General features: G+C 37.9%; 1 non-coding gene and 1 pseudogene across 1 annotated transcript; both read right to left on the minus strand.

The window, feature by feature from the left end:
• Positions 1 to 3050: 3050 nt before the first annotated feature.
• LOC120278309 lies at positions 3051 to 3157 on the minus strand. Its single transcript, XR_005541646.1, has one exon. It is a non-coding gene; the product is annotated as a small nucleolar RNA R71 (small nucleolar RNA).
• Positions 3158 to 15245: 12088 nt separating this feature from the next.
• LOC120277729 lies at positions 15246 to 15974 on the minus strand (annotated as a pseudogene).
• Between the last annotated feature and the right edge of the window lie 202 nt (positions 15975 to 16176).

Here is a 16176-nt window from a genome sequence, read left to right on the forward strand (position 1 = left end):
GCTAGATTGGAGAGGGTTGAGACGGTGAGTCGAGAGAAAGTGGAGCATCCCATTTCCCCTCCAGTATGATTTATCCTACCTCCATGTTCCTAGAGTTTTTTGCGATCACAAAAGAGTGAAGTGCTAAGAAAGAAACTCCGCCGGGGCTTAGTTGCATAAGCAATAGAGTGAAGCGTTGAAGTAATCCTTAGTATGTGAGGCTTAATTGTGACTAGGGGTCTTTCGCTTGTACCAAAGAGTTAGATCTACATATAGAAATAGGGTTTATCACTTGGGATCCCTAGAGCTTCTTGCAACTATTCACAGTGTGGGGTGTTGAGACTGAGCGATTTCTCCGCCGGGGCATAGGGTAGAGTTGGTCACGGTTGACCTTATGTTTGGGACCGTGTATTTTTTAGGATATCCACGACTCGTTAAGAATCAGTTAGGAGACATAATAGTTGGTCTTGCACTTGAAGCAATAGTCCTAGGAGGAGCAATGTCCTAGTGCCCCACATTTTATTGATTGTCTTTCCTCTTATTTTATTGACACGCCCGAATATGCGTGTAAACCGCAAGTGCACGAGTGTCGAAGTAATAATTACCACGGTGAGTGGGTAGTCGAATCCATAGGGAACAGGGCTACTAGTACTAACTTCTTCTCTGTTTTCTAGCCTAATGATAAATGGAAAGGTGTGGTGATCTAATGTGTGAAGAAATGAATACCGGAGACGAATATGCAAGGGTGAAATGGATGGAGATCTCAATCAGTAAAAATGGGATATTTGGGCCATGCTACCCTTAGGATTCAGGTATTAGGTACCGGATAAGCAAAGTGTTTCTATGATGAGTAAGTTAAGTTGTCGAAATCCAAAAATAATTGGATGCGGCCTCCCGATCACCGATACTAGTCCCCTACGAGGTCCCGGTGGAGAAATCACTCAATCTCAACACCTCACACCACATATGACCACAAAGCACTCAAGGGAATCCAAGAGGTGTATCCGATTCCTAAAGATTGATCCAACCCTAATTCCCGGCGAAGGATCCTAAACCTCTACAAGGTCCCGGCGGAGAAATCTCTCAATCTCACGCCTCACACCAAATATGGTTGCATAGAGCTTAAGAAACGGAGATAGAATACACCAATCGGAGAGGAAAGGGGATGCTCACTATCTCATGACTCGCCCTCTCAACCATCTTCAATCTTGAGATTCTAACCCTAATGGAGACCTCTCTCTCGCCAAGGTAACAAATCATGCAAACCAAATAACCAAAAGATCAATAAGGCAAGCAAGCATAAGACAATAAAGATTAAAACATAATCAAACTCAGATTAAATAGAAACACTAAGCCAATCCACAAAAGATGGGAATCCTAGGGTTCACATACCCAAATACCCTCTAGGGTTTTAGCTCTCCATGGAGCAACATACAAAACACACCATCAATGAATGAAAGTACATTAAAACCATAGAAATAAACCCCCTTATATATGAAGTGATGGCCTTGATGGAGAGCTTCGACGTCTTGAAGGACCCAATCCAAAGCTAGGTTCACCGGTGGCTTCCTTGATGCTATGACGGAGGAGGAATTGATCAAAGTTGGTGACGAAGCGCCTCCAAAGCCGCAAAGACCTCCTTTCCAAACCCTAGCCATCTCACCCTCAACGGCTATTTATAGGCCTTAGACCACGTCTGTCACGTGCCCCCACGCGCCCATGGTGATTTTCCACGTGCCCGCCTGGGCTGCAGGAATTTTCATGCGGGCGTGCAGAATTTTCACGTGGGCGCGTGAACAGTAATTTTGCTATAGTACTGTTACATTGAAATTGCTGCATTAAAATTGCTGTATTACTTTTCACAAAACACGGTCCAAACACTCTTCTCTTGAGGGCACATGTCCCGGCACACGTCCATGTGGTAGGCTATAAAAATTTCTTCATCGACGTATCTTTATGAGGTCTTGCAATCTTCACAAAGAGAAGGAATATGAAGATGTGGCTGCCTTTGTGCCCATCCAACTAGTGAATTAACTTGAATCTTCTTGGAAGTTGGCACACATCTCAACGTTTATGAACTCCTCTCGTGTCTTGGTCCTTGAATTGAACAAGAACTCCCAACATTGTGTCTTTATAGCCTATCTTTGCTTCCTTTTTACTCTTCAAGGCATTCACAACCTATATGCATAAAAGAACACCAAATACACAATATGAGATATAAACCATAGTAAAAATGATGCTCAATGCATGTAAAACATATATTAAAATATGTCTACTCAAGCACTTACATTTATCTTAACTATATTTCTTATTTTCTTTAGTCTTGTTCGCATTGATTTTATCCACACTATTATTAATTTATCTTCACTTATTTAAGTAGCAATTGTTGTGTTTCTATTCGCCATTGTCAAGTTTTTGGCGCCGTTACTGGAGAATAGGCATTTTGGAGACACTTTGGTCTTTGTTATTTATCTATTCATCATTTATTCTATTTTACCTTTTCTTATTCTATCATTGTTCTGATTTGTTTTTCTTTCTTTTATAGCAGCTCCAGGTTATGACTAGAGGGAACCCTTCGACATTGGTTGAAGGAGATCCTAAACTTGAACGAACACTTCGTAGAAAGGGTAAAGAACCTGTGCAAGAACAAAATCATTCAACTGAAATAGAGAGTGAATGATCTGAAAACAAGGCTGAACAAGAGGGCCAACAAAGAACTCTTTCAGATTTTGACTATTTATGGGACATAATCGAGCATTGTGAGGCTACCGGTAGCAGCCCAGAATTTTGAGTTGAAGCTGGCCTTTATTCAGATGGTTCAACAGTCTTCATAATTTAATAAGTTAGCTGATAAAGACCTGAATAATCATATTGGGAACTTCCTTAAAGTATGCGACATGTTGAAGATCAATGGGGCTTCTGATGATGTAATTAGATTGAGGGTGTTCCCATTCTCTTTGAAAGGAAGGTCCAAATAGTGGCTTCATTCATTGCCAAAAGCTTCCATCACAACATGGAACGAAATGGTCGAAGCTTTCCTTGCAAGGTACTTCCCTCTGGGAAAATCGGCAAAGCTTTATAATGAGATATCTTCATTTGTTCAGATGGAACTTGAAACTTTGTTTGAGACTTGGGAATGATTCAAAGACCTTTTGCGAGAGTGTCCACAACATGGGTTCCCCGAGTGGATGATCATTAATACATTTTAGAACGGGTTGATCTCAAGTAACAATCAACTTCTAGATGCCGCCGCAGGAAGTATAATAGGAAACAAGACTCCCGAAGAAGCCTGGAAATTGATTGAAGAAATGGGTTTGAATAGCTACTAGTGGAATGCAAGAGAAAGGAAGAAAGTGGCCGGACTCCATGAAATTGATACGGTTACATCCTTGGCAGCCCAAGTAGAGGCATTAAGCAAGAAATTGGATACATTGACTTCACCAAGGGTAGCTGCAATCACAAGTTGTGTTGTTTGTGAGGTTCACATATGCCATCTGATTGCCCTATTTCGATTGCTACTTCAGCACCAACTTAACAGGTAGACTTTGTGGGCAATTCGGGAAGGGGACAAGGTAATCCATATAACAACACCTACAACCAAGGGTGGAAAAGCCGCCCCAACTCTTCTTGGAATAACCAAGGGAAACAAAAGGCCATGGCACCACCGGGTTTCCAATAACAACAACAAGCCCCAAACATGGAGAATCGAGTTTCAGGCTTGGAGACCCGAATGACTGACTTAGAGAAAACTTTGATACAATTCATCCAATCATCGGATATATGGTTCTAATAGGTAGAGCTACACTTTGCAACCACACCGCATCATTGCACAATCTAGAAAATTAAGTGGGGCAAATTATGAAGTCATTGTCGAAGAGGCCACAAGGAAGCTTACCTAGTAACACCGAAACCAATCCGATAGAACATGTGAAGGCAATCACTTTGAGAAGTGGTCGTGAGGTTGAAGGCAGGCTTCCAAGTGAGAAGACTAATGTTGAACTACCCGAGGTCGTGGAGGTTGAGGAGAGAGTAAACAAAGAGAAGGAGGTGGCACCCCCACCTTACAAGCCAAGAATCCCTTATCCGTTAAGGTTGAAGAACAATCAAAACGATGAGCAATATAAGAAGTTCTTGGGTCTATTCAAGCAATTGCACATGAACATTCCTTTTGTGGAGGCATTAACTCAAATGCCTCGGTATGCAGAGTTTTTAAAGGATCTTTTGACCAATAAAAGGAAGTTGGAGGAGAGTATATCGGTAATCTTAGATGCCTCTTATTCGGCGGTTTTGCAAAAGAGTATGCCGAACAAGAAGAAAGACCTTGGAAGCTTCATCATCCCGTGCAACTTTGCTAATTTGTGTGAAGAGATGGCATTGGCGGATTCAAGGGTTAGTATTAATGTCATGCCATACTCTTTCTTTCGGAAGCTAGGCTTGGAAGAGCCTAGGCCTACTCGGATGACACTTCAATTGGTGGACCGAATGGTGAGACATCCGAGGGGCATCATTGAAGACGTTCTTGTCAAGATTGACAAGTACATATTTCTTGTAGACTTATAGTATTGGATGTCGACGAGGATGTAGATGTTCCTTTGATACTTCCAAGGCACTTATCGACATGGACGGTGGGGAGTTGACACTAAAGGTTGGCGATGACAAGTTGACATACCGCCTTGCCGAAGCAATACTAGATTCTCTCGACTTTGATGATACTCTTTATTTTCTTGACATTAACAATGAACTAATCGATGAATATGTGTAGAAAATGATGAATCCGGACCCGTACGAGGGGTTGCTAGACCAAGGAGTGGAGGATAAAGAACTCTTAATGCTTGGTGTAGAGGAGAAGGTACAACCTACCCCGGGGATCATGAAGAATATGCTTCAGAAGATGAAATGCATAAGGAGACGTCACAAGATACGCCCCAAGGCTAATGGGGATGAGCAAGAACGGAGTAAGGATGACGAACTCTTGTGCGATAACAAATCCGAAAACTCCCCAGCTACCTTCAAAAGACTTGTGGATAAGAGGAAAGAAGCCAAAGTAGATTGCGAATGTATTATGTTGATGAAATCTTGAAGTGAACACACAAGAAGCCACAAGTTGTGATTGAAGATAGTGAATGTGTGCCAACCTCCATGCACTAAAGCAATTACATGATTTGGAGGGGCAAAAAGGTAGTCACATTTGCGTATTCTGACTTGTGCAATGTTAGCAAGATCTTCACCAATATGGTATTTTATTGAAGAAGCGATGCGATCTAAGGCGTATACGTGTGCCCATTTATGTTGCCTCGATGAAAAGTATGGATTCGGGAGTATTTTGGCGGAGTACTGTAGCAAAATAAATGTAGCAATTTATTGTAACAGTTACTGTTCATAACCCGCAGAAAATTAGATTTCCAAAAATCCACACGGGCATGTGAAAATTTCACAGGCCCATGTGGATGCCTAATTCCAGGAATTTATAAAACCGCGACTTGTACCGATTTTGGGGGGTCAATTTTTCATCCTTTTTTCCATCTTTTCTCCATCTTTTGAGAGGCTTGCAGTTGGGGTTTAGAGGGGCTTTGGCAAGGCTTTTGGAGTGGTTCGATGGCCTCAACACCGTGTTTCTCTTGGATGATAGTTATTGGGGGAGCTATTATCAGCACCGATCCGGCGAGGTGTGCCCTAGGCTTGACAAGGGGACCTTTGGAGAGAACAAGGCTACTCCACAAGATCATCAACACGAATACCGAGGGGATTTTCTCATGGATTATATGTTTTTACTTTCGATTTTATTATTAATTGTATCTTGCTCCATGAAGAGCTAAACCCCCTAGTGGGTACTTGGACTTGTAAACTCTAGGATGTTATTATTTCATTAACCTTTGATTATGTTTTCCTTAATTAATGTCTTTAATTGAATTCCAATCTTGAATGCTTGTTGAATGATTTCTCCCTTAGAGTGACACTAGGATTGAGAGTCCATCTTGGTAGCCTTTGTGGATGAGTGACACACTATAAGGGTTAGACAATGCTAGATTGGAGAGGGTTGAGAGGGTGAGTCGAGAGAAAGTGGAGCATCCCATTTCCCCTCCAGTATGATTTATCCTACCTCCATGTTCTTAGAGTTCTTTGCGATCACAATAGAGTGAAGTGCTAAGAGAGAAACTCCGTCGGGGCTTAGTTGCATAAGCAATAGAGTGAAGCGCTGAAGTAATCCTTAGTATGTGAGGCTTAATTGTGTCTAGGGGTCTTTCGCCTTGACCAAAGGGTTAGATCTATATATAGGAATAGGATTTATCACTTGGGATCCATAGAGCTTCTTGTAATTGTACACAGTGTGAGGTGTTGAGACTAGGTGATTTCTCCATCGGGCATAGTGTAGAGTTAGTCATGGTTGACCTTAGGTTTGGGACCATGAATTTTAGGATCTCCATGACTCGTTAAGCATCAGTTAGGAGACATAATACTTGGTCTTGCACTTGAAGCAATAGTCCTATGGGGAGCAATATCCGAGTGCCCCACTTTCTATCGATTGCCTTTCCTCTCATTTTATCGTGCTTTTTTCTTATTTTCTTTAGTCTTGTTCACATTGATTTTATCCACACTATTATTGTTTGATTTTCACTTAGTTAAGTAGCAATCATTGTGTTTCTATTCACTATTCCCTGTGGACACGATAAACCACTCACTTGGGATTTATTACTTCGACAAACCGATGCACTTGGGGTCACAGGCAAGGGGCATTGTCACACCAGCAGTTCTTCTACTTGTCATTACAGTTCTTCATGCTCTGTAAGACTCATTCAATAACGAGGTAGATTTGGAAGAGCCGTGTATGCTCTAAGTCAATTTGATGTTGGATATCATGCAATGGTGGAACCTCATTAGGTAGTTCTTTAGGAAACACATCCTTAAATCCATCCACAATTATCTTTGCAATCTCTGGAATCGCTTCATCCGCTGCGATTCCCCTCCCTATCAGTGCAAAGACCACATCTGACTTTAGTATCTACTCCTCGAACCTTGCGAAGGTTAGTAGATTAGTACTATCCCTAGCAAGGTTTGATTGGGTTGTGTCCTTGCTAGGTACTAACACAATCTTGACTCCATCCTTGGTAAAACTATAAGTGTTAGTCCTTCGATTATGCACAACTCCCGTTCGTATTGCTATGGCCGCCTAAACAGTAAAAGACACGCATCTAGAGTGACCACATCACACCAAATTATGTCTTTGTACTTTGATCGAATAGAAAAGGAGATCAAAGCATGCTAAGATATGGTTACCTCGCCCTCTTTCTTGATCTATGGAAGCTTGTAAGGCCTAGGATGCTCCTTGGTTGAGATCCCTAATTTTTGAATGGCGTTGCAAACATAATATTCTCACAACTTCCTACATCAATCACAAAGTGACATACCTTTCCTGAGATGGTATAGGTGGACTAGAAGATGTTGGTCTGATACCAATATTCCCCAGCGTCCTGCGGCATTAGGCAAGATTGGCTAACAACCAATACAGTACCCATGTCTCCTCCAATAATCTCCTCAGCTTCCTCATCATCGGGTTACTCTTTCACGGCCATTACTTCATTCTCCTCCTTGAAATCTGCTGCTTCAATGACAAGGACATTCTTGCCGGTGGACTTCTTGCATTCAAATAGCCTATGTCCTGATTCTCCACAGCCAAAACACCGAAATGTGCTACTGATTGCCTTGCCAGACTGGACAGTCGCCCGACCATTACTTCCTTCAGCACGATTCACACCATTAGGGGAATAGCTATTGCTACCGCCGCTGCTATGCATCCTAGGAATACTAGGATTATGCCTCCCTTGCTTCTCCACCTGTAGAGCTCTCTGATGTCCTATAGCTACAAAAACAAGAGAAAACATGTTAACAGAATCCTGAACCTGCATCCTCAATCCTCTAATGTAACGCGCCACCAACTGATCCACCGTCAGTCATGTTAACAGTATCCTAAACTTGCATCCTTAATCCTCCAATGTAACTCGCCACCAACTGATCCTCCATCTCCTGGATCTCGGTTCGGGCCACAAGTTGGTAAAACTCTATGGTGTAAGCATCCACCAACTTGTTACTTTGCCTCAAATTTTGCAACCTTTGATAAATCAACATTTGAAAGTTATAAGGAAGGAATTGCTTACGTAGATGCCTCTTCATCTTCTCCAATGTATAGATCTTTGGCTTTCCTAATCGGTTCCGTGTTAGTTTTAGTTGCTGCCACCATGCAGTAGCTCTGTTCCACAGCCTAGTGGCCACTAAAGGCACACGTTTATCTTCTGGCATGCCTTTGAATTTCAAGATCTCCTCCATAATCATCAACCAATAGAGGAACTCCTCTGGTTGTAGGCCTCCATGGAATTCAGAAATCTTAGTGCGCAATCCCGTTTCCTATTGCCTCTGGTCGTATTCCGCAGGACCTCTCCCATATTGAGTCACCTGCTCACACGGACCAACATTAGTTTTGGGAATGTTCAGTACCTAATTACTCATCATCGCCGCCATCTTTAGGGTCATCGCATCCATCATGCTCTCAAATCACTCCTCTATTAGTTACACCAATTTTTGCTCCAATTGATTCAACTAGTAGCGCTCATAGATGTCTTGAAGGTTCTACACATATCTAGGTGCCATGTCGCCTCCAAGAACGAACAAAGCTCTCATACCAACTGACGCAGAGGAGGTAGGGTTGAAGACTTGTATAGTCTAAGAATGCCCAAGTCGACAACAAAGTAACAAATTTAAATCCTGTTTAGTCTAAGAATACCCATGAATTTAGAGAAAAGAACAAATTAAAGTTATTTTATTCAAAACTTCCACTTTATATCACGAAGGCTTACAATTAAATAGACCAATAAGAAAACCTTAAAAAACATATAAAGAAAACAAATTGAAATTTTTCAAAAATTGAAAAATTCCCTATTGATATTTTAGGAATAAAAATCATCCCTAAATAAAACTGAAAAATTTTGCCAAAAATGACGCCTCAATCAGAGATTCATAGCATAAGATATGGGTGGATGAAATTTTTCTATAAACGGCAAAATTGTTGTTTTCGAGGCCCAAATAATGGAATTTGGCTGAAAACTGATATGACTCAGCAAGCTCATGACTTGTGTTTGTTGATCTATTTTCCATCTAATGGGACCCTGCTTAGGTCATGTCCCACTTGTCCATGTAGGCACATGCTAGTTCATTAATCCAACCAGCATCACTTTCAAGGAAAGAATTGCTACATCTGAATTCCTTTGTTCAATTAATTTGGATCCCAGGAATTTATGTGCTATATGTGGTCTTGAATATGAAACAATTGATCATCTTTATTATGTTGTCACATAGCTTCCTCAACATGGAACTTAATCAGTGTTAAAATTTGCAAATGCATTAACTTTCAGGATGGGTTTTATTCTAGTGGTTGGATCACTAGCTGTAGTTATTCGTTATTTGAAAAATCTGTAATTGCTACCGCAGCCTGGTAAATATGGAAAGCTAGGTGTGATAAGATTTTCAGAAACACCAATCCCAACTGTGACATCAACACTTGCAGGGCCATTGCTCATGTAAAGAAGTTTTCCTCTGCTTGATAGGATCATTTTGGAAAGCGCCTAATTCTTAATAATTTCTCAAAAATCTAATGGACCTTTCTTACTTATTTCCAGCTTTTGGAATGTCACAACTGGGGTAAGTGGAGCAATTTTTTTCATTTCTAATTCCAACTATCTAATCTCCTTGGCAGATTCTTACCTTACTGTTGCTGAGACATATATTGAAGTAGAAATTCTTGTTCTCAGCATTGCTCTCCAGGTTGTTGTTAATAATAATCTTCAAGTTTGCCATCTTTTTGTGACCAGCCATGAAGTTTGCAGAATTTTGAACATGAATCAACATCCGAGTAACTGGAGGCTTAACTTCTGGATTCCTACCATCAGACACTTTGTCACGATTGCTGGAAACCCTTATGTGTGCACTATTCCTAGAAGCTGGGCTTCCCTTGCCGGCAAACTAGCCATCTATGGAGTCAATTTACATAATTTATCCCTTTTCTATTAGGGCCGATATCTCCCTAATTGGATTGTGAAAAACTTCCAAGGCTCTAAATTTGTTTTCTAGTTAGCTTTGCCTTTTTTGTTTCCTTCTTTGTTTGTTGTACCTATGTCTTTTTTTAGTTTGTTTTTATCAATAATGAGACAAGTTATACTGCTCCACAGAACCACCAGATAATGAACGCCCTAGACTGAGGAACCTGTTAGGGGAGTGTGCGAGTTTTTTAAATGTACCAATAGGGTATGGTTCTTATTATTTATATTTCTAATGACTATATAATATCAAATAATTATAAAACTGGTAAAAGAAAGTTACTGAAAAATGTAGTAGACAAAGTTATCTATATATCTTCAACTGTGCTGGATTTTCTCTCTTAAGTCACGCTCAAACTCCAAAAAAGTCATATGGAATCTTGTCCCCGCATGGACTTTCATGCTACATTTCGACAAATTTAAAAAAGAAAAAAATCCACGAAAGTCTTTATTCAAAAAAAATAAAAACCCTATCACATGTCATCTACATAACGATACCACTTAAATTCGCGAAATATAAAATTTATTATTTTTATTAAAAGTTAATTAAAAATCAAAACTTATAAACTGATCATCCAAGACGTAGTCATGAGAGGCCATATTATCATAATTTGAATTTCATTAATTTAGTTCTTGCTTACTAAAGAAATCAAAGTATTATTTTAATTAATTAATTCTCAAAACATCATTTAATGGAAAACCAAAGTTTTGAATATAATATTTGCATATTATGTTTATACATAATGTTATAACAATATCGTTATCTTCAAGTTGTAAATTGCACATATATATAGACTTCCACGTTCCAATTCTATTCAGGCATATGCACACATGCATTCAATACAAATGAGGCCTCATATCTATGTCATTTTCTTTTCATAACAAATAAAATATTAACCTTCAAGCTAGATATAATAATAAGAAAATTAAGTTTAAAGTATTGGAAAAGAATGTCTATCTGGCCATTGATAACGCTATTCTTTTAGTTTTTAAATATTACAAGTTATGAGAAAATCACTTCTAAAAACTTATTTTTAAGATATTTATATCTTTGGTTTAAAATAACATTTACTACAATATTTTCAAATAAAATAAAATATTTTTACAAATTTATTTTTTCATACAATTAATTTTTTTTAAAATTTGACACTTAATATAATTTTCTTATTTTGTAAAAGGTTTATATTTTGATTTGTAATATTATCAAAAAATTATATTATTATTTTTTATGAGATGAATAAATTTTTCACCTTAACCAATATTTTAAAACAATGTTGATCCTTCTACCTCTCACTTAGTAAAGGAAAGAATTATCATTTTTTAATGTGAATATTATTATTTTGATCCTTCTAGCTCTCGCTTAGTAAAAGCCGGATATTGAAAACATTATTATTATGAGGGAATACACAAAAATATTGTGTTTCTTAAGATATATATTTATATATATATATATATATTTAATGAATAAAATAAATGAATATTCTTTCAAGAAAAATTAATTATAATAAACTTTTCTGACATCCTTCTCATTATAAATTATTAGAAAGTTATTTATTCATTAGTTTACTTGATTGCAGATGGAAGTTTTTTGAAGCTACTTTTTTCCATCTTATTTAAGATCATGATAGAATAAACACAATATTTAGAGGAAAATATGATGAATTAATAATCACGATGACTTCTTTTATTAAGTCAACCATCTTATATGTTACAAGTTCAAGGACACGTGTGATGGTGTTATCAATAAAAAATCATCGCTTAAGCATAAGATTCTAAATTAATTAGGCCTTCGGATATATTTTCTTCTCTTTTCATTTAAAATATTTTGAAACTCAATAATTCTGGATTTAACGCTTTTGTGACAAGGGATATATATATATATATATATATATATATATATTAAACTATTTTTCTTAATAGGTATACGCACTTAATATGTTATAAATTAATAAATTTTTAATTTTATAAATGTTACATATGTTTTCTTAAAAATTCTATTTGTTGAAATATTATATATATATATATATTGCAAATTATAGAATTATATGGTTTAAACCATCTTTGCACATATTTCTTACTAGTTTATATATATATATATATATATATATATATATATATATAAATGAAAATGGCGACATTTTATTTTATAAAATTATATATATATATTATTTTTGAAAAGGCTTAGCTCCCAGTTGTACTGTTTCAGTTATGCTTCTAAATTTTAATTTTGTTTTAAAAAAATAATATAATTGATAATAAAGAAAAAATGAGGCTTCTAATTTCTACCATGTTCAATAATCAACCATATAAACTAGTATATCCTCAACTAAATAAAATAAACAAACAAAAAAAATTGCTGATTTAAAAATAAAATACAATATTAAAATAGTTCATTCACTTAAAAACTCAAAATATACTTAACACAAGTGCAACATTATGCCTTTATCCATCATATCAATCTTGCTAGGTTGGTTACAAGGACCTTATTTTATATAATTCAAGAAGGATACATCTCCTTCTTCCATCTACTACATAAAACAGATGCATGTAAGAATCTACATACACTCAAATTAAGGGCAGGAGGTAACCTTCTAGTTAGCCCCAGCAGGGCAAGTAAAGGTACTAGTTTGATCATTTTTAGGGTAGCTATATGTGGTATTCGGTCCATTTTCCCTTGCTTGTTTTTTTTTATCTTAGTCGTTTCAGTCATTTTCTCATTGTCTTTGGTTTGGGGCATCTTACCGAGTGTTTGACGATGTGTTTAGGGTTAAAAAGTGGTTTTCAAGTTGAGCATGGTCGTACTCAACCTGTGTCGGTCCCCTTGATTTTCATAGGAGAATCTGGGCATTGAAACTTCGAATTTAAGTTTTGACACGTCCGTGTCAGGAGCACTCAAACCATGTTCTTTCTTCAAATCAGTGCTACAGTGTTTTAGGCTACATCGCTTTAGCTATAGAAATTTTACTACAGTGCCATGCCAGCTTTAGCACGCCCGTACGGAGCCTGATGCCAAAATCGTCTGGGAAAATTAGTAGGAGGACACGATCATGTTCAAACCGTGTTCCACCTGAAATATCGTGCATTCATCTCTTTCAAGCCCCGTTTGAGCCCATTTCTTCACTTATCTTCCCTCAAAACCTTCCCATTCTCTCTACCTCTCTTCCTCCGCTATTCTTAGGGCTTAAGGGGTGATTTTGGAGGGATTTGTGGGCTTGTTCTTGGATCCTCAAGAGTGATCATCTCTTGACTCAAGGTAAGCCCTCTTCCTTGCTTGTTCTTCCTTGTTCTTTGGATGAGTATAGCTAGGGTTTTGTTGTGGACTCAAGTGGGAGCTTGATTCTTTCTCATTTCCTTCCTCTTTGATGGTAAAACTTGAGAGGAATATTGGTGTTGATTTCGAAGACCTTGTTATCGAGAGCCCCTTGAACTTTCTTCTTCCCTAATTTTGGGGTTACTGTAGTACCGAACCAAATTTTGTTTTTCTTGCTTTCCTTGTTGGTTTTAAGGGTTGTGCGAGATCTATGCTTGTTAGATCTTCTAGATAGAGAGTTTAGAAAACCCTAGAAGCAATCATTTCCCCATTTTGAGCATTTTCCTTCATTTCAATTGATCTAGTTGTTGATGTTGTTCAGTTATTTGTTTGGTTTGTTTAATTGCTTCTGCGAGGAGAAACTTCAAGCAAGGGGAAAGAGCCGGTGGAGAAGTAACACCGGAGGTTTCTAGCTCGCCAAGTTTGTGAGTGGGATTTACTAAAGTTTGGACTATGATTCATGCAAGTTAGTTTAATATTTAAGTTGTTTGCCTTTGAATGATATCCCCACATTACTAAATCTCTTTAAAAGTTTTACATGGATTTTAGAAATCATGGTGATTTATGATTTGGCTTATTGCATGGATATTTACAAAGTGTATATATATTGTTGCGGTTTGGAAACCCTATGTTCTGAAATATATGTTTCAAATTATGCATTTTTTTAAGAGATTTGATGCTCTTGTTATGATGACCAAAAAGACATGTTGAAACTGAGTTGAATTTTATTGTGATGATGAAATCTTTGAAGTATATTTTGAAAAGATACTTTTGTATGATGTTCTTAATGAAAATGATTTCATGGCAAATGTTATAATCAAGCTATTCACTCTTGGAGTGAGAATTTCAATTGTGAACACTTGTGATTTCTTAAATGAGAATTATGTTATCATGTTGATGTATACTGAGCCTACAGGCTGGATTATTATTTAAATGTTTTGATGGTGACATGGGAGCCGAGCTCCAGTACTTACTGCAGTAAGAAGTGGCTGGTTTCCACATGCCCACCTAGTAGAGTTGGCGTGGAAAACCATCAAACCGGTTATGCCATTTCAGGTGGAAGCGTAGAGCCTGACTTGGATATAGTTGGGTTGTTTGGAGTCACCACACGAACGTCTCAGCGGCCAATGCCAAGATACACGCACCTTGGTAGCTTCAAACCTAGCTAAGGCCATGGTTAACGATGGAGAGTTTTCGAGGCCATTTGGATACTATTGATTATTGTGATTTGTTGATATATTAATTTTTAAGCATTTTGGCTCCTAAAGCTATCGAAAAGAAGGTGTGAATATTGGACTACAAAATTGAATATATATTTCTTGATGATTTCAAAGGGGTTTATTTTACATTTTATTGAGAAATCTTATATTCTTATGTGATATTTGTTATTAAAGTAATTTTATACTTATTAATAGTTGAGACATTTTTTGTATGATATTATATTTTTATTTGACCATGCTTGAGTTATAGTCCCATGTTTAGCCCCTCACTGAGTAACCTAGTTACTCACCCCCCTCTTTCTTTCGCCCAGGTGATAGCACAGCGTAAGGGTGAAGGCATGAAGTGCTTGGCAAGAATTGTGTCTGTCTTCCCATTTTGAGTTGTATATGTTGCTTATTCCTTGGCATGTATTATCAGGGATCCACTATATGTTGTCGAACCTTATTACATCTTTCCTTATTTGAAATACATTGATATGTCAGTCTAGTTTATGTCACTCAGGAGATGGTATACTTTATATTTTTGGACTTGCTGTGGTTGTCATTGTTGTTGTTGCTACCCTTATTTCAATGTGGTTATTTATACTTATTACCTTGGTGTCAATCTATTGAACATGGGTAAGATGATTGTTGTAAGTATTTATTGTTAAGTTATTCCTTATAATTATAGTGGTATTGTGCAGGGAACAGATCAGCCTTACGGCTATCTAGGATTAAGGCAGGTGTTTGACCTCCCCTGGGTTGTCGTGGCTGTATATCACGTGTGGGACCTGTGGGATGGGGTGTGACACTATAAGCATCTGGGCATAGCTTCTTGAAAAAATTTGAATAATCAGTTGTTGTACAAGTACCTGAGGTACAACAATATTCATTTGTTTTGAACACAGTGTAAGGGTTGTTACAACCGCCGGTAGTCTTTAGTTAAGTCGGACATTTCCCAATGATGTCGGCAGAGCATCAGATCCTAAGAGCATACCCACCAGTCGGACTGAAGTCCATGGGTACATTAAACCCATCAACTAAAGAGATATCAATGTAATCCAAGTTGGCATATAGGTTTAGTGCAAATTCAGCAAGAGTGTTTGGTGATTTCCCATAAGCTTGGCATGCCAAGAGGCCATTGCAATCACTAGTTTGGCAGCTGCCATGGCCAGAGCTATCAAAGTTGTAGCTTGTGCGTGCCGAGATACGGTCGCGGGTGGCATCGGAGTTTACATTCATAGTCCATGTTTTGTCTTTGTTGAGCTGTTTACCGCCCCCGGGGATGACAGCTATCCATACTGTGTAAGAGCACTAGTAAACAATGTTAAAGGTGGCAGCGTAGGAGAGTGGGAGGATAAGAGGGAGGAGAAGAAGAGTTAGGAGCTTTATGGAAGCCATTGTTTGGGTTGTGTGTGTGTGTCTTGTTTTAGGGTATGAAGGAATGAACAAGGTTTGGGGTGGTATTACATTTTGGCTTGGTTTGCATGCGAAAAAGATTCAAGTTTATTGATAAGACTAGAAGTCTAGAAAGAAGATAAAAAGTGCAGAGGTAATATTCATTTCGAAGACTAGGATACATTCTATATTTCAAATGTTAGGC

This window comes from Dioscorea cayenensis, chromosome 15 (assembly GCF_009730915.1).
Source record: "Dioscorea cayenensis subsp. rotundata cultivar TDr96_F1 chromosome 15, TDr96_F1_v2_PseudoChromosome.rev07_lg8_w22 25.fasta, whole genome shotgun sequence".
NCBI lineage: Eukaryota > Viridiplantae > Streptophyta > Magnoliopsida > Dioscoreales > Dioscoreaceae > Dioscorea > Dioscorea cayenensis.